This window comes from Coffea eugenioides, chromosome 2 (assembly GCF_003713205.1).
Source record: "Coffea eugenioides isolate CCC68of chromosome 2, Ceug_1.0, whole genome shotgun sequence".
Lineage (NCBI taxonomy): Eukaryota > Viridiplantae > Streptophyta > Magnoliopsida > Gentianales > Rubiaceae > Coffea > Coffea eugenioides.
Window position 1 is genome coordinate 63,590,303 of NC_040036.1, and position 19,634 is coordinate 63,609,936.

The following is a 19,634-nucleotide window of genomic DNA, read 5'->3' on the forward strand; positions in this document are numbered from 1 at the left end:
ACGAAAAGGCGACCATCTGAAGATCATAAGACATATGCCAAGAGATGGAGAAAGATAGCTGCGAAGGTGGAGCCACCGATGACTGAGGATGAAATTATTCGCACATTCATAAAGGCGCATGATCCTCCATATTTCGAAGAAATTTTCCGTATGACTGGTTGTTCTTTTGCTGCAATTGTAAATAAATTGGAAGAGTTTGACGACTTTGTGAGAGCCGGGAAGATTGTCAATGTCTCTGCCCTGAAATCTCAGTTGGATGCTTTACAAGGTCAAGGAAGCAATGTGAAAAAGCCGCCGTTCAAAAAGAAAGAGGGGGATGCAACATTTATTTGGAACCAAAACCCTTCACCCAGACCCCGATACCAACACAGCCCAATCTACCAACCCCATTACCCTTACTACTCAAATCCGCATCCTGTATATACTACCAACATCCACCACCCTCGACCTCGCCCAAGCTATCCAAACCCACCTTCAGCCCCTTTTCAAATTTCCCAACCAAATCCACCTCAAAACCGACCTCGCCCTCCATATAACCCAAGATTTCCTCCACCAAATAGACCTGTTTACAACCATCCTCAACCTCCTGAACCTTACAACCGACCCCCTAGCCGTACATTTACCAATTTAGGCAGGCCTCTGGACCAATTGTATGACCAGTTGAAGGCCGCCGGGAAAATTGGTACAGTACCCCCTCCTACCTACCCATATGGTATGCCCGCGTGGTATAATCCACAAGCTGTCTGTGCTTATCATTCTGGGGCCCCCGGACATGCCACCTTTGATTGCAAAGCGCTTAAGCATAAAATCCAAGATATGGTTGAAGCCGGGGAGATTGTAATCCGGAAAAGGGAGGCGCAAGGGCCGAACGTAAATAGGAACCCTTTACCGGAACATGCCAATACCATTGGGGTTATTCTGGATGATACGGAGTATGTGGAACCAGTCAAAGAATTGGCAAGGGAAGCTGAAGTGTTTGGGGTCACAGACCAACCTTTTGTCATAGAACTGCCATTTGAAGAGGACGAGAAACCCTTTATCTTGGATCTCACGCCAGCTGAGAGTGAGTCTTTGGAGCCGGTGGTTATTGAATTCCCGAAGCAGGAGCCTGTCCTGAGCCTGCAACAAGTACCATGGAATTATGATGAACCTGACGTGCAGATTGGGGAAAGGTCAATTGCAAAGAAGGAAGTATCAGTGGTCACAAGATCGGGGAAAATTGCAAGCCCGTTTGAAGCAACCATTCCGATTCAAGCAAATAACTCTGAGCCACCCGCCAAACCAACAATTACCGAGAGAGAAGCCTTAGATTTCCTTAAAAGGCTCCAAAGAAGCGAATACAATGTGATCGAGAAGCTTAGCAAGTCGCCCGCTCAAATATCCATGTTGGATCTACTTTTTTCATCAGATGTGCATAGGGATGCATTGCTCGAAGTACTGACTAAAGCTCAAATTCCTAGAGACATTTCAGTTGATAATTTCTCACACGTAGTTGGGAATGTACTCTTCACCAAGCAAATTACTTTTTCCGACGAGGAATTGCCGTCGGAAGGCATTGGACATAACAAGGCCCTGTACATAGTTGTGAGGTGCAACGGAAAAATGCTGCCGAAGGTATTAATTGACAATGGATCTGCTCTTAATATATGTCCCTGGAGCACCTTGGAAAAGCTAGGATTGCAAGACGTCAAGTTGAGGCCTTCAGGGACCATAGTCCGAGGTTTTGATGGAGCGCAAAGAGAGCCAATAGGAGAAATTGATTTAGTAGTTGAAATGGGGCCCGCCCAGTTTCAAATAACCTGCCAAGTCATGCATTTTTCTAGTGTTTACAACGTTTTGCTTGGCAGGCCATGGATTCACAAGTCTGGGGCTGTGCCTTCTTCATTGCATCAATTGCTAAAGTTTGTAGTGAATGACAAGCTGATCACTATATTTGCCGAAGAGGATTGCCTTGTAATCACTGATTCTGGGACAAAAGAGGATGGAAGCCGCAATGTCACCATGACTCCCCATAGCACGGCTGATATCGTCTCTGTAAGTTGGATCACAAACGAGGAGCAAGTTCTACCAAAGGCCAGTGTTATGATGGCTAAGGAAATGATCCGAGGAGGTTATGAATTTGACAAGGGACTAGGACGAAATCTGCAAGGAGTTTTGAAGCCAGTGGAGATTATGGAGAAGAAAGATTCATTTGGCTTAGGGTTCCGACCAACTGCTAAGGATATCAAAGAAATGAAGGAACGTAAGAAAGCAGAGAAAGAGGGCAGGCAAAGGGTTTTTGACATTCCACCACTGTGGTATACTTTTCCACGACCAACAGAGGTTATCACATCAGAGGTTAATCCAGTCGACGAAATTGAAGCAAGTTTGGCTCAATTGTTCGTTGGGGCAACATTTGAGGATAGTGTTCCAGGCGAAGCTGAATTTCCTGACATCCCCGAAGGATCAATTCCCAATTGGACAGCCGAGTCCCTGCCCGTTCGGAAGGAGTTTCGGTAAACTAAAAGGGGTTTATCATTCATGTGAATTCATGAAAATACCTTTGCATCTGTAAATAGCCAATGAAAACAATTTTCCTTTTAACTAACGTTTGTGCATGTAAATATTGTTAAGTTTTCGTTTCAATTTGCTTTCAATCAAAGGTCTTTATGAAAATGCACAAGTTGTTCTTGTCATTGTTGTGTTGTTTATTCGATTGTTTATATTCATATTGCTTGATTCATTTGTTTGTTGTATGCTTATTTACTTATTATCCCACATTCGTTAATTCTTTCAGATGGCCAAAAATAAAATTATTTGACCCTTTGGATATCACAGTTCTGGAATACGATAATGGCAATCTCTATATCACTCACGACTTGGAGGTCTGTGAATCTGAACTCCAAAGCGAGAGTGATAATGAGGAAGTATTCGATTCTTTTGCAAAGGACTTTGAACAATATGAGGAAAAACCAAAACCGAACCTGGAAGAAACAGAAAAGGTTAACATTGGCACTGAGGATGAGGTTAAGGAGGTGCAAATTAGTATTCATTTGAATGAAAGGCAGAAAAAGGAGTTGTTTGAATTCTTGACCATGTTCCAGGATGTATTTGCGTGGTCCTATGATGATATGACTGGCATTTCAACTGATGTGGTGGTGCATAGGTTACCCACAGACCCTTCTTTTCCACCCGTAAAACAAAAACCCAGAAAATTCAAACCAGATATAAGTCTCAAAATAAAAGAGCAGATTGAAAAACAACTCAAAACCAACATTATCATTGTTTCCCATTACCCAATTTGGCTTTCAAATCCTGTCCCTGTTCCAAAAAAGAGTGGAGAGGTAAGAGTTTGTATTGACTATAGAGACCTTAATAAAGCCAGTCCTAAAGATGATTTCCCTCTACCAAACATTCACATTCTCTTAGACAATACGGCCGGACATGAGATTGAAACCTTTTGCGATTGTTTTGCTGGCTACCACCAAATTTTAATGGCAGAGGAGGATAGGGAGAAGACTGCTTTCATTACCCCTTGGGGTACCTTTTGCTACCGAGTCATGCCTTTCGGTTTAAAGAATGCTGGAGCAACATATCAGAGGACCATGACAACCCTATTTCATGATATGATCCACCGGGAGATGGAGGTCTACGTGGATGATATTATAATCAAGTCCAAAAGGGCAGAGGACCACTTGGTTGATCTGAAGAAATTATTCGAGAGGTTACGGAAGTACAATTTGAAGCTAAATCCTGCAAAATGCGCCTTCGGAGCACCTGCGGGTAAGCTGTTGGGATTCATTGTTAGCAAGAAGGGCATAGAAATAGATCCGGCGAAAATCAAAGCAATTCGAGATATGCCAGTGCCGAAAACTCAGAAGGACGTGAAAAGCTTCTTAGGGAAGATCAATTTCATTGGGAGGTTCATCGGCCAGCTAACTGCCACATGCGAGCCGTTGTTCAAATTATTGAGAAAGAATGTGCCGTTGTATTGGAATGAGGAGTGTCAACAGGCTTTTGACAAGATTAAAGATTATTTGTTGCATCCACCAGTTTTAGTGCCGCCCAAACCGGGCCGACCTTTGATTATGTATTTATCTGTACTCGATGGAGCAGTAGGGTGTGTTCTGGGTCAGCACGATGAATCCGGAAGGAAAGAACAAGCCATTTACTATCTAAGCAAGAAGTTCACGCAGTACGAGGCTAATTATTCATTCATTGAGAAAAGCTGCTGTGCATTGGCCTGGGCAGCCCAAAAGTTGAGACACTACCTGTTGAGCCATACCACTTATCTTATTTCCCGATCTGATCCTTTGAAGTATCTTTTGGAGAAGCCGATGCTGACTGGGCGTTTGGCGAAATGGCAGATAATTCTCTCAGAATTCGATATTGTTTTCACCTCACAAAAGGCGGTCAAGGGGCAAGCTATAGCTGATCATTTGGCGGAAAATCCAAGGGATGATGATTATCAACCACTCCGTACTTATTTCCCTGACGAGAGGGTCCTATTTGTAGGCGCTGCAGATGATATAAGTGAACAAAGTCCTGAATGGAGGCTTTTCTTCGATGGAGCTTCGAATTCTCTCGGAGCTGGAATTGGAGCTGTTTTGGTGTCACCCGAAGGGAAGCATTACCCTGCCGCTGCCAAATTGCAATTCGCTTGCACGAATAACATGGCTGAATATGAAGCTTGCATTTTTGGTCTCAAAATGGCGTTGGAAATAGAAATCAAAGAATTGATAGTTTTCAGTGATTCAGATTTGCTCGTGCATCAAACTTTGAAACAGTGGATAACCAAAGATTCGAAAATTCTACCCTACCATTGTAGTCTGCTCACTTTGGCCAAGCAGTTTCAAAATTTGGAGTTTAGACATCTCCCGAGAGCCAGGAATGCATTCGCCGATGCTTTGGCTACCTTAGCTTCTATGATCCAGTATCCTGATGAATTGAAGATCGAACCAATCCAAGTTCAACTTCAAGACAAGCCTGCCCACTGCTGGGTTGCAGACGAGTCCTCGGATACTATTCCTTGGTTTAATGATCTTAAAGAGTTTCTCAAAACTGGGTCCTACCCTCTGCATGCTGGTACAAAGACAAGAGTTTTCTGCGTAGAATGGCTTCAAAATTTTTCTTAAATGGAGAAGTGTTGTACAAAAGAACCTCGGATTTGAACCTTTTAAGGTGCATTGATGAAGATGAAGCTCAATATATGATGAAGGAAGTGCATAGTGGCGTTTGTGGACCTCACATGAATGGCCATTTGCTAGCGAAGAAAATCATGAGAACCGGATACTTCTGGCTTACTATGGAGCATGATTGTATAGACTTTGTCCGGAGATGTATAAAATGCCAAATGCACGGTGACATTATACGCGCTCCACCCACTGAGTTGCATAGCATGACCGCCCCGTGGCCCTGTTCAATGTGGGGTATGGACGTGATTGGTACAATCGATCCTCCCGCTTCAAATGGACATCGATTTATATTGGTGGCGATCGAGTACTTTACCAAATGGGTTGAAGCGGAGTCATTCAAACATGTCACGAAGAAGGTAGTGGCCAATTTCCTGAGAGATCACATCATCTGTCGCTTCGGAGTACCCGAAACGCTTATCACGGACAATGCCAAGAATCTGAACAATGACATGGTAGATGGACTATGTGAGCAGTTCAAAATCAAACACCGCAATTCTGCCATTTATAGGCCTCAGATGAATGGAGCTGTAGAAGCCGCAAATAAGAATCTGAAGAAAATTATCCGCAAAATGACAGAAAAGCATCGCGATTGGCATGAAAAGTTGCCTTATGCATTGATGGCGTACCGGACTTCTATTCGGACATCGACTGGGGCAACGCCATATTCACTTATGTATGGGATGGAAGCTGTATTACCAGCTGAGGTTGAAATTCCGTCGCTACGAATCCTTATGGAAGCTAAATTGGAGGAGGCCGATTGGATCAAGCAGCGCCATGAGCAATTGACTTTGATAGATGAGAAGCGATTCAATGCTATCTGTCATGGGCAATGCTATCAAAAACGTGTGGCCCGAGCTTACAACAAAAAAGTCCATCGGCGGGCATTTGAAGAAGGTGATAAGGTACTGAAGCGAATTTTGTCAATGCAAGATGAAGCTAAAGGCAAGTTCGCTCCAAATTGGCAAGGGCCGTTCATTATCCAAAAGGTATTACCTGGCGGAGCTCTTATTTTGGCGGAAATGGATGGACGGGTTTTCCCTCAACCCATCAACTCAGATATGTGCAAAAAGTTTTTCATTTGATCATGCAAATTTTCTTTAGAAATTCATGCAAATGGCGAAATGCAAGTCAGGCCATCTTCTTTTACACTAAAAAACATTTTATCTCTACTTGTCCCCTTTGAGCCATCAGAATTGACAAATCTCGTTTGATAACCCTTGAGAATTGCAAACCCCACACTGGGGCAAATTTGTTTCGAAAAAAAAAAAACCTACACTGGGGCAAATTTAGTTTTCAAAGAAAAATGCAAAAAGTGAGGAAAATACAATGAAAAATGCAAAGAGAGAAAATCTGATCAAACTGGGGCAAATTTTCCTCAGTTTCGGAGTTGTTCTCAAAAGGGTGCAATCTCAAGTTATTTCACCCCTCGTATCAAATCTGCTTTCAAGCCTCAACCTTTCTTGAAAAACACCCCACCTGACCTCATTACAAAAGCCCAAAGTCCTGGTTTTCGTCACTTGCTGCATTTCTATAAGAAAATTTGTTAATCAACTGGCAGGTGATGTCCGTAATGTCTTCGCCTAATTTTACAAGGGAAGTACATTTTACTGATGCCAGAAATCTTTAATTCATGTTTCTGAGTCGATCATGGTCGAGATATTTCATTCTTCTTTAGGTGAAAACCCGAAGGGGCACCTCGAAAGAAAAAGAAAAAGAAAAAGAAAAGAAAAAAAAGGAAAAAGGAAAAGAAAAAAGAAAGAAAAGAAAAAGGAAAAGAGAAAAGAAAAACAACAAAAGGGGTGGGGGCAACCTTGGTGAAAACCCGAAAGGGCGCCAAGGTAGGTTTTCTCAACAGACAAGCTCAAGAAGGAACAGCCGGTGACCTGGTTCATTTGGGGTTTTCCTCATATTTGTGATACTTCTGCCAATATCGGATTCCGAAGAGAAAATATCCAAAGTTTTGAATATGATATTCGTTGGTTAAATTTGTATTTGTTCTTTACAAATATTCTTTTGCAAAATGTATCTTTATAAACCTCTTGGTTGTTCTCAATTATTTGTGTATGAATGCTTATGATTGTCTACATTCTTTTGCATGCTCATTTTGCCTAACATAGGAAATCATCTTGCATATACATTGATTTTTATATGACTAATTTTCATGCATCATTCTTTCACCATTAAATTCAAATGAATGATAAACCCTGAGGTTTGTGCAAAGATAGGGGATTCAATCATCAGTTACAGGGAGTAACATACAACAAAGCTACCACCTGGATTGGGTGACGTGGTAAATCCGTATTTTATCAGTCTCAGAAATTGAAAGGTTTAAGGCAGACGCCGCCGAGCCGAAATAAAAGCATCACAAGACTCATGTTTACACGATTCTCTCAAGGCAAACCGGATCAAATAATGGTGGCAAGTCCATTATTTCTTCTTTTCTTGCAGGAATGTTGCATTCACAAACAAAAGCAGTCACTCTCTTTTTGGCACCTAAACCGATGTCAGACAAAGCTTCCCAGTAAACAAGGATAGATGTTATTTGCAAGACTCGATCATAAGAAACAGCATCAGCTATCGTTTCAGTCACAGAAATCCAAATTTCCCTCTTGGTACAAAAGTTGAACTATTCTCAGGTAAAAAAAAAAAAAAAAAAAAAAAAAAAACTCAATTCATTGTTTAAATTTCCCCAGTGCAGTCCCGTTTTAAATTCTTGTTCGGGCCAGTCCCGTTTAAATTCCTGTTCGGGCCAGTCCCGTTTTAAATTCCTGTTCGGGTCAGTCCCGTTTTAAATTCTTGTTCGGGCCAGTCCCGTTTTAAATTCTTGTTCGGGCCAGTCCCGTTTTAAATTCTTGTTCGGGCCAGTCCCGTTTTAAATTCTTGTTCGGGCCAGTCCCGTTTTAAATTCTTGTTCGGGCCAGTCCCGTTTTAAATTCTTGTTCTTGTTAGTCCCGTTTTAAATTCCTGTTCGGGCCAGTCCCGTTTTAAATTTCTTGTTCGGGCCAGTTTGTTTAAAACAGTCCGTTTTAAAAATTAAATTCGGGCCAGTCCCGTTTTAAATTCCTGTTCGGGTCAGTCCCGTTTTAAATTCTTGTTGTCCCGTTTTAAATTCTTGTTCGGGCCAGTCCCGTTTTAAATTCCTGTTCGGGTCAGTCCCGTTTTAAAATTTCTGTTCGGGCCAGTCCCGTTTTAAATTCTTGTTCGGGTCAGTCCCGCTTTAAGTTCCTGTTTGGGCCAGTCCCGTCTTTAAATCCGTTCGGGTCAATCCCACTTTAAATCTCCTGTCTAAGTCAATTCCATTTTTTTTTAAAAAAAAAAGTTTGCCAAAAGGGGTCAGTCCTTATTTCTAAAACGTCCACCGTTCGTGACGTTTGCCACCGAATAAAGCAGGTAAGTATTTGGTGTCTACTTCTTTGTCTCAAGTTTTTCCAAAACTCAGACAAAGAGGGGCAAACTGTAGACACCAAATTTTTGGTGTAATTTCTTTTACTTTTTATTCTCATTTGTCGTGGTTGCTTTTAGTTTTTTTTTAGTTTCTAGTTTCTATTTTAATTCTTAAGTTTTAACGTAGAAAAATCATGGAAAAAGAGAAAAAAAGAAAATTGTTCACAAAAATACATTCAAATTTAATCTTTTGGCATTTTGGTTTATTTTTGTTAATTTATTTTGAAAAAAAAAAAAAGAAAAGAAGGAAAAAATGATGAAAAATGATGAAAATGAAAGAAAAGATCGAAAATGGTAATTTTGTTATTTTTAGTTTGATTGATTTTGATGTGTTTGTAATTAAAATTGTTGTTTTTATTATTATTTAGTTTTACTATTATTTTTGTTAAATTATTAAGTTAAGGAAAAGAAAAAAAAGAAAAGAAAAGAAAAAAAAACTAACTAAAGCCGTGAATGTTGTGTGAACCTTAGAAGTAGAAGTTGAGTGGAGAGCTTCGGTATTGACACCACCGACTGATAAGGAGCTGGAGTGATTAGTTACGTAGGTAATACCGACCGAGAAAAAAAAAAAAAGGAAGAAAACAGAGAGCGAGGTTTCTTTTCTGCTGTCTGCTTGAAACTGTGAGGAAGAGTGAGAGTGGGGGAGTATTTCTGGTTCCTTCCAGCCACAACCAAAAGAGAGAGAGAGACTTACCTGGTAAGCACCGCGAGAGGAAAGAAAATAGCGAGCTGCAATCTTTCTTCTTCTCCTGTCTGTCCAGACCGTGAGCTAGAGCAACGGAAAGGAAGACACTGCGTGAGTTCCTCCCATTTCTGCACCCTTCACCCTCAACCAACTGCGATCATCCACCCACTTCAACAACCGCAGCTGCAACACCAACTCGCGAACCGAACTGGTGCGTGAAGCCGAGAGGAAGGAAGGAAAAATTTTCAGATTTTTTTTGTGCGTGAGCTGAGTTGTTACAGAGGTAATTTCTGAGCCAAATTTAAGCTAATTAATGGTAGATGATAGAGATTAAGAGTCTGCATGTTGGATGGTGCGACTGAATGATGAAATTACCACATGAGAAAATCTGTTTTGCAAAAGAAATGAGTTGACCGAGAACTGATTTGGATAATGCAGCGTTAATCTTGTTTCTTGGAGTAATCTGAGCTTTTAAATGTTATTAACTAACTAAGAACTGGATGGTTAGGTCTTGCATGAAGTTAGTTAGCTCAGATTAAGCTAGAAAAGAAGAGATGAAACAAAATCGGCTTGCATGCAAGTTCATCCGAGGGAAGCTGAACAAATTGCTGGTTGATTGACGAATTCTTGGTAATAACCGAACTGAATTTGGACTGGAAATGCTAGATAATCAGTTCAGTAGTTGTGCATGTGAGATTTAAGTGCCAAATACAAGGTTTTAACCGAAGGAAAATTCTGTTTAAGACTATCCTATGTTACCAATTCAAATCAGTTCAAATGTTTAGATGTTTGGGTTCTGTTTGCTAGTTCGAAGTGCTCAGTTTTTGATGGTCTTTTGTTGAAATTTCTGGACTGGTTCGATTTTCCTTTTGGTCCTGTTTGATCATGTCTTCATGCCTTTGCTGACTGCATTTCGAAGCAGCAATTTGCGGTACAATAGTGAGCTGCAACAGAGTATCTGTTGTTGCAGCAACATTGCTAGATGTATCGTTTGGTTGTTCTAAAGTTTGAGTGGTTTAATTTCTGGGGTGGGTTCGTTGTCTCTGGGTTGCGTTTATTGGTTAGTGGGCAAGAGTTGAAATGGTTTTTATCAAAGTTTCAGGGGTTTTCTTTCTCTTTGCTGGTGTCTTCCTCTGTTTCACTCATTTTTGTTTTGGTGGCTGATATGGATAGTTCAGGTCATTCTCTTAATGTTAAATCCTGGTCAGTGTACGTTAGGAGGATGCGTAGGGAATTCTGTTCTTTGATTCAAGTTGGATTTGATTGGAATAGCTAAACTTGCGGTGGAACATGAAATCTGATAAGTTGTCACACGAGGAACAAGGAAAATTTGCAGAATGCATGAACTTCTTTGAGTCATTTGCATGAGTTTCTTTTCTATGTTTTGCTTTGTTTGCATGTTGAAATCATGTTGCATGTTGCTTAGCTTAAAGCTGTGACATTGGAGCTGAAGGTATCTAATCAAAGTCGTGTGTTAAAATTGGAAATTTGAGTTAGGAAACCAAAATGCAGCAGGCTTTACATTCGGCATGCTGAAATCCTTAGTGTTTAAATTACTTAGTCTGTTTGTTATTTGAAATTTTTTGAGAAGTGTTTAGGTGAAAGGTTTGGTTAAAGAAGGTGTGCTGAAGTCCCAAGTTTGTGTTTGAAACCTGTTTTTTTTTGTTTTTTTGTTTGTTTTGAAAGAAAGTTATGGGCAGATTTTCTGTTTTGGCCGATGCAAGCTCAAAGAGCAAAGTGTTGCAGCGGTTTCTTTTTCTTCTTTCTTTCGTGATTGCATGAAAGTTTGCATGAAAATATTTTTTCAGAAAATTACACTTTAACCCCCCAAGTTTCTTTTGGTTGTACTATGACCCAGAAATTGGAAAAATTAATCAATTTAATCCTTCAAGCTTCTCCATGTTCCACAAAAGCCCAAACATGTTCTCATTTCTTTACAAAAAGGTCCTAAGGAGGTGTTAAGATTCTTCAGTTGTTTGACACCCTTGTTGATGGAAAATCTGTATTCCGAGGGGTTTAGTGTGTGTTTGGAGGATTTTTATATACCAAAGGCTATTATTGAGGCTGTCCAGCAAAGTCTTCAAGATATTTCACCCTTGCTATATCATATGCGCTTAACTCAAAGTGAATCAATAAGATTACAGCAATCTTTTTCCATCTTGCCTAAAAGTTCCATAAGTGTTTTATATAATTTCCTTCTATGTTTTGCTTGTTGGATGTGAGTTTTATTTGTTTTGATTGCTTAATCCAGAGTTTGGACAAATGAAATGGTTATACTTAAGGCTGTCTAGAGCCCATTTGTAAATGAAGCTGCAGCAGACTTCTCCTTTAGTTGTAGCAGATTTTGAAACATGTTTTTCTTTCAGAATGTGGCGTGATATCCTGTTAAGTTTTTGGCCTTTTTAGATGCGGAAGTTCTTATATTTGGTTGCTTAGTTTTCCATTTTGGTATCTGGGGAACAAAGTTTAGATCAAAATTAGGCATTTGGATGGGAACCTGCGTTTTTGGGAAATAAAATTTCCAGCAAGTTCTATTTTCTGCCGCAATATGGTTCATCATTTGATCTTTCATTTCATTTTAAGGGTTGGTTGTTTATGAAGGGATTGAGTTAACAAAAATGTTCAGTTGTCAAGGGTGTTTGAGAGTTGGTGTTGGTTAGTTAGTTTGTTTAAAATCTGGCATGAAGTTTACAAGAGGAAGCTGCCGAAAGTTTATTGCAGAAACTTGTTTACGTTGTTTTCTTTGTTGCATGAATTTGGCATGTAAAAAGTTTCAAAAAAAAAATTGCAAATCAGTCCCCCATGTTCCTCCGCATATTACTAAGGCCCAACTATGTTCTAGTAGCTTACAATTGAGTTCTAAAATAATTGCAATTTGAGTCATGACTTGGCCCCCTTCCTTGCTTTTGAGCTTGTGAATTTCTCAAAATGTGTTAATTAGACTTGAGTGGTTGTTGATGGTTGTAATTGGTTTCTAAAAGTGCAAATTGAACCATTCCTTGGCTTTTTCTTTACACTTTGGCCCCCTAAGTCTCTCCTTATCTTACCATGGCCCAAGCAAATTGAAGAATTCAATTAATTTGATCCCTCTAAGTTTCTCTTTGTGCCACAATAGCCCAAGCATGTTTTAGTATCTTGTAATTAAGTCCTAAAATCATTGCAACTTCAATCATTGTTTGGCTCTTTTTCTTTATTTTTGGAATCTTTGAAGTGCTTAAACGATTTATTTGGACTTGAATGTTTGAGTAATGCTTGTTTTGGGTCTTTAGTAGATGCTATATTTGGAAATTGAACGGGTTATTCCGTTTTCTTGGTCTTTAAGCATTTTTTGAGCTCATTCAAGTCGCAATTAGGTGGGTTTTGGTGTTTTTGCTTATACTTTACTTTTAAATTGATGCCTTGACCCCTTTATTGTTTTGAAGCCATTTTCCTTCATTTGCTTACCATTAGGGGAAGGTATAATTTCTTTTATCTTTGTTTATCTCTCCTATATGATCCAATATGCTAAGTGAATTGCATGTCTACCTTGCTTTCTTTACATTTCTTTAATTCCTTTCATTCCTTTCATTTATGGGGTATGTGTACACCTCTTGGCTTGTAATAAATAGGGCTTTGGCGAGCGATTTGGTCCATTTTCCCCTTTCCCTTTTGTTTTAGTTAGTGAATGTAATAATTTCATTAGCTTGGTTGCATGCCTATGTGTTACGTGTTACTTGTTTTATTAGGTTTTGCATCTAGTCAAGCATGTTAAGTGCTACGTGCTACGTGTTTATGAGTGTTTGACATGTTTACTAGCTTTCCGTAGTGTAGATGAATGTGATGGATGAATGTACGTTTCCACTAGTCCAACGCTAGTCGGAATTCATAGAATGGGCTAGTCCAACGCTAGACCCTTAGGGACTTCCCCTCGTTAGTACATGTTTGCATGTTCATTACATGTCATGCATTTTTTTAATTTTATCATTTTGCATGCCCCTCGAACCCCTTTTCCCTCCATTTTAGGATTTTTGCATTTCATGCTAGTTATAGGGTTCATCTGCTTGAGGGTCCCCTTAAATATGGGATATAGACGAGTGTGGCTTTTTCTAAGCCTTAGCACGCTTGTATTCCCTCTATAAAAGGGCAAATTGAGTCACGATTTAGGTCTCCCCGTACCCAATATGCATGAATTCCCTAGGCTCATGCATTTTCAAATCCACTTTACCATTTTATACCCTCATCACACTTGCATTTTTCCTCCCATTTTGCACACGTGCACCTTTATGTTTCTTCACTTGCACACGAACACTTTTATCATCACTTGCACACATGCACTTCATATTATCATTTCACCTACCATACCTTGCCCGCTCACGTGCACATTTTCATTTACATATTTATTGTTTTTTATTACTTTTTCAAACTCATGTCCTCACATTGCATACATGCATTTCATTCATTTGCATCCCACTCGCATTATTCGTGACCTCTCCAATGGGTCATTATTGGGCTTCACAATTAATGTGATTGGCACCATTCAACCTTTGAAGAGAAATTTTCCCCAATACCCCTAGGTCTAGGGTTTGCATTCATATAGTACATCCAAATGTAATAAATTCTTTGATTAAAACAAGAAAATATTTGATTAAATCACGCAACTAGCCTTGGCTAGGTCGAAGGGGTGCCTTGGATTTTTATCCTTGCCTTCCCCTTCGTCAAATGTGACTCCCGAACCTTTTTCTTTGGCTTACGTGGACTAGGAGTCGTTTTAAAAAGGGTTTTACTACTTTGTCTTTAAAAAACACTTTTTGGGTGACTTGGTACACCCCAAATCTATACCAAGTGGCGACTCCGATTTTTTATTTCAAAAACCCTTTTTAAACTATAATTTTGGGTCAAATCGTCGCATTCTCAAACCCCCATTTAGACCCATTTTTCTTTTAAATAACAATTCATTTTCCAATCACAAATTGAATCAAAAAATACATTTTTTTTAAACCATTTATTTATTTTATCAAAAAAAAAAAAAAATGGGGCGCGACATCGACAATATTACAATATCAGAATCTTTTCATAAACTAAGCTGTAGGGAGCAACTTCTTAGTCATCCAAATTATTAGAAGTCTACCAACCATCCCATCCTTATCCAAAACCAATAGCATAGAAGGAGAGAAGTATATAAAACCCTATAACGATTATAATCACAATCCCATAGATTATGATTGATTTTCTATCTATTCCAGCTATTTGTTGCTAGTCGGCAGCTCATATAAATCAAACCATGCAAAATATTTAAAAGTGTGAATAATTGTTTCATTTCCTGTGTTTAAACATATGGACACACTTGATTTAATTTGTTGAAATTGAGATAGATTTCAAAATCTATTTTAATTTATTGAAACTTTATATGAAGCCACTAAACGTAAATTATTTTAGATAATTTTGAAATTCTCTAGAAAATAGGAAGTTAAGAATAAAATGAATACATAAGATACTAAATTAAATTAATTTATTGTAACAATCTGACAATCTACCTAATTTCAAATCCTTCTACTACATTACTATGTTTGTAAATATGATCAAATGAACTTGGTCGCGCTATAATTTGATAGTAAATCATGTTTAACTTCAATATCTATTGCATGATATTTTATTGTTTCATGGATTAAATCCCTAGAAAGAATATCATTCTTCCATCTTTTTTTACCAAAGCTAAAGCTGCTCACTATTATAACACAAAAAAAAAACTTACAAATTTGCTAAAAGAGTAAATCACGTTTTAAACTTTGAGTATATGATACTCTTGATTGGCTTCCTCTCAACATTCATACTTGAAACACTTATGATTCGACCATTATTTTAAGATGTTATGGTTTCTTTGAAATATGTATAAACTTTGAAAGAAATAAAAGGAATAGGAATTTTTTTTAACTTGAAAATATAAAAGAAAGCAATGTATATATAGGCCTGCCTAAACATAGTGGTAAAATTACTTTATCTTAATACCAAAAAGCTTTCGAACCAAATACCCAATTATCCCCTAAAAGACAAAGATTAAAAAAGAGAAAGTCGAAGTTTTTTAATTGAATGTTTTTTTTAGTCATTTTCAATATATGAATAAAGATATATTGAAACATATAATTGCTAAATATTGTACATGAACTAAAAAAATAGAAAAAGCCTATAACAAAAAAAATTAAATTTATGCATAATTTTGTTGATAAAAGATATAATTTCATTCCATGAAATTTGCCCTAAGGGCAAATAGCAAACAACATATTAAACATGTCACAAATACAATACATATGAAAAATCTCTAGATCTAACAAATTTTAGAAATAATAAAAATGACACTATGAAACTCTAATAAATTTATAATTCAGATAAATCATGAGTAGCCCAATAAATATCTATCATGTCAACACCATCAGATCTGTAATCCAACTAGTTCAAGCTCGAATTTGATAGTGAAAATCTGATAAAAGGACTTGAGAAATCCCAGACCTGACATACAAATTTGAAAAAAAAAACTTTTAGATCTAATAAAGAAATGGCTAAAAAATTAAAGGAAAAACTCCCATTAGCATACTCTAAAAGAACAAAACCCTCAATGAAACCCTAAAAAACAAGAAACTCCTACTAGTAAACACTAGGAGAGCGAAAAATCTTATTAGGATACTTTAGGAGAAACTTTATTAAACATAAAAGAAGAGTAAAGGGAGGGACCCTGGCTTGGTCTCCCTTCCACATAAATGTTAATATAATGAAACTTGCCATAGGTGTCCTTGAGTTATGGATAGTAAGTGAAAAAAGAATAACAAATTAATTAGATGAAGAAATTACGGCATAAGAAAGAGTTCAACCAATTATTTAAGATTAATGTACGTAGTATTTAAAGTAACGAAATTTGGATAAATTTAACTATTTTGTTGAATTTAAATATAGATTCAATTTTGTTGAATTTGAGAGTAGATTGGATTTGGTAGTAGTATTTGAAAAATGTAAAATTAAGTGATAACTAATATGAAAATTGGAGATATTAGTGTTAAACAACGTAACATGTTTGGTATTGGAGAATTTAAATGACAAGCTTTAAATTTTTTTGAGCATTCTATTAGAAAACACATATCAAACTGTCAGAGTATTAGAAAGCTTCTATAGCATTCTAATAAATAGATAGATTAGAGAGGCTTATTGATAAGTTAGTTTAAGTACAATTTTTTACTACCTATAGAAACGTTAAAGTAAAGAATTTTACTTAGATAGGCTTTTTGCTAAGTTGGTTTAAGCAAACTTTTTCCTCTTGATTTGAACATTTGAACTAAACTGCTAGACAAGCATTAGATAACATTAATCATACTTATCAAAAAATAAATAATCCAAAAACCTTGGAAAATGATATCAGAAGCCTTCTAAAACATATCAATTAGTGAATAGTATATAATTTGGCAAGAAGATATAATCTTGCAGACAGACTTCAAATTCAAAGTCGAAATAGGATTAGATAGATCTCAGCTTTGTGGAATCTTGTTTCTTGTCAATAGATCTCAGCAATATTCTAATCTAAAAGCCTTGGAAAGTCCATTGCTAGTGCCAAAAAAGGAATTTGGCCTGAGTTCTTGACAGATGACGAGCCTGTGCAATAATAATAATAAAACCTAACTACCATCAAAAGTAGTCAATAATCAATTCTAGGTACTGGAGCAGGGACTCTAGATGTGCAAAGGGTTACTTGATTCACCCTGTTTCCGAAAAGTTTGCTTAATCCGATATATCAGAATTAATCAACTGACAAAAATTACTAACTAGTAGATAGTGGCAAGCAGGGTCGTCTTCTCAGGGACTGGGGAATAGTTCGTTTCCTTTCGAGTCAAGACAAACGGGGTGATTTAGGATTAAATGCTAATGAATTGCTAACTAAATAAATTAAATGCGAAAAAAATAATTAATTGAAAGAAATAATTGGAAAAAACTCTAGCCAAGAATACACTTTAGAAATGGTTCATGCAACTGATCATCGATTCAAATATAATTCCAACATTTATTAATAGATTGGTTATAGTTGTTATACACGCGATAAACAACCAGCCTTTCCTTACTTTTTCGATAGTCAAGGTACGACCTTTAACTATTTCTCTAACCAAGAAATAACCCTAGATACGACCATAGGATTTAATTTCTAGATTGCATTAAGAATTAGAAAAGCTCAACCCTAACTAACAAACACTCTATGAGGGTTTGTTTAAGTTAGATCGTATGTTTTCCTGACATAAATCCAATTATTCCAGTTGCTACCGGAAAGGAAGTAATCGAACAATTACGGATTCAACTACCCCCAATTAACAAGTAGCCTACGTGAATAATTAAATATTGTCCATCTATTCAATCATACACGATAGCTATAGCAATTAAAAGCAGAAAACACATAAATACCAATAAATGAAGGAAACAGTTAAAATAATTTAGATCTCATAGTTATTGTTGAATCAAATCTTCAGTTGTCCCCTTAACTAGAAATAGGAAGTTAGTTCTCCATTAATGGAGAACAATCCACGCAACCCAATTGAGAAAAGCCGTCAATTCTTGTCCCCCCAAAATCGGTCAACAGAGAAAGAAAAAAACAAGAAAAATCGTTGCCTCCGTTTGTTTCTAGCAGAACATAAAGAGAGTCTGATGTCTCTCCAATTCGGCCAAACAAGGGAAAAAAAAAGAATTAGACCAAGTCCACAATTGTGGCTTCTTTCGTTCGTTTCCTCCCAATTGTGCTAAGAAGCAAAAAAAGTCAAAGACAAAAGAAAGTACAATTCTTCTATGCATTTTTATCCTCCCAAAAGAAAACGGTCCTACAATCTCTCCCTTTTCCTACTTTTTCTCCTAAGTAATTGGTATCCAAAATACCAATTACTTCCTAAATAGCAATCCTATTGCAATTCAAAAGGGTCAATATGTAATGATAATTATTGTATTCGACATAACTTTCTAATTGTAAAAAATATAAGTAATGATATAATTTTAGGAACACCATTCTTAATTCAAATATATCCATTTTCAGTAGGACATGAGGGAATTTCTACTAATATTATGGGAAAAACAATTACTTTTAAATTTTTAACACCAATTAGACAAAGAGAATTACAAATGCTACAATCATCCTCTATTTACAAAACAATAAATACTATTACCAAGGTAAAACAACATATAAACTATATAAAGGAAGAAAAATCTTATTTAAAAATCGAAGAACAACTGAAAGAAATAAAAATGCAAAAAAGAATTTCAGAACTAGAGGAATTAATTAAAAAAGAAGTTTGCGCAGACATTCCGAATGCTTTTTGGGATAGAAAACAACACATGATAAAATTACCATATGAAAAAGATTTTAATGAGAAAAATATTCCAACTAAAGCAAGACCTATACAAATGAATAACGAATTATTAGAATTTTGTAAAAAAGAAATACAAGTATTACTGGATAAAGGATTAATAACACCCTCAAAATCACCTTGGAGTTGTGCAGCTTTTTATGTCATGAATCAAGCGGAGAAAGAAAGAGGAGTTCCAAGATTAGTTATTAATTATAAACCATTAAATAAAGTTTTGCAATGGATTAGGTATCCAATTCCAAATAAAAAGGATTTATTAAATAGATTATATAATGCAAAAATATTTTCAAAATTTGATATGAAGTCAGGATATTGGCAGATATTAATAGCCTCTGAAGACAGATATAAAACAGCATTTACAACACCCTTTGGACACTATGAATGGAAAGTAATGCCATTTGGATTAAAAAATGCACCTTCAGAATTTCAAAATATAATGAATAATATATTCAATCCATATAGTTCATTTAGCATAGTTTATATTGATGATGTATTAATATTTTCAGAATCATTAGAACAACATTTTAAACATTTAAATATATTTCTAAAGGTAGTTAAGAAAAACGGATTAGTTGTTTCAGCATCAAAAATGAAACTATTCCAAACTAAAGTAAGATTTTTAGGACATGATATAAATAAAGGAACAATAAAGCCAATAAATAGAGCTTTAGAATTTGCAAGCAAATTTCCAGATGAAATAAAAGAGAAAAATCAATTACAAAGATTTTTAGGATGTTTAAATTACATTGCAGATTTCTTTCCTAAACTAAGACAAGAATGTGCTATATTGTTTGATAGACTAAAGAAAAATCCTAAACCATGGACCGAAGAACATACTCAAAAAATTAAATATCTTAAAGGAAAAATTGAATCATTACCATGTTTATGTCTTCCTCATCCTAAAGCTTTTATGATAATCGAAACAGATGCATCAGAATTAGGATATGGAGGAATTCTAAAACAAAAAAT

The 19,634-nt window shown here is 36.8% G+C and overlaps 1 pseudogene; it reads left to right on the forward strand.

Moving 5' to 3' along the window:
• The first annotated feature begins 816 nt into the window (after window positions 1-816).
• On the forward strand, window positions 817-6,256 carry LOC113760021 (annotated as a pseudogene).
• Window positions 6,257-19,634: the final 13,378 nt, after the last annotated feature.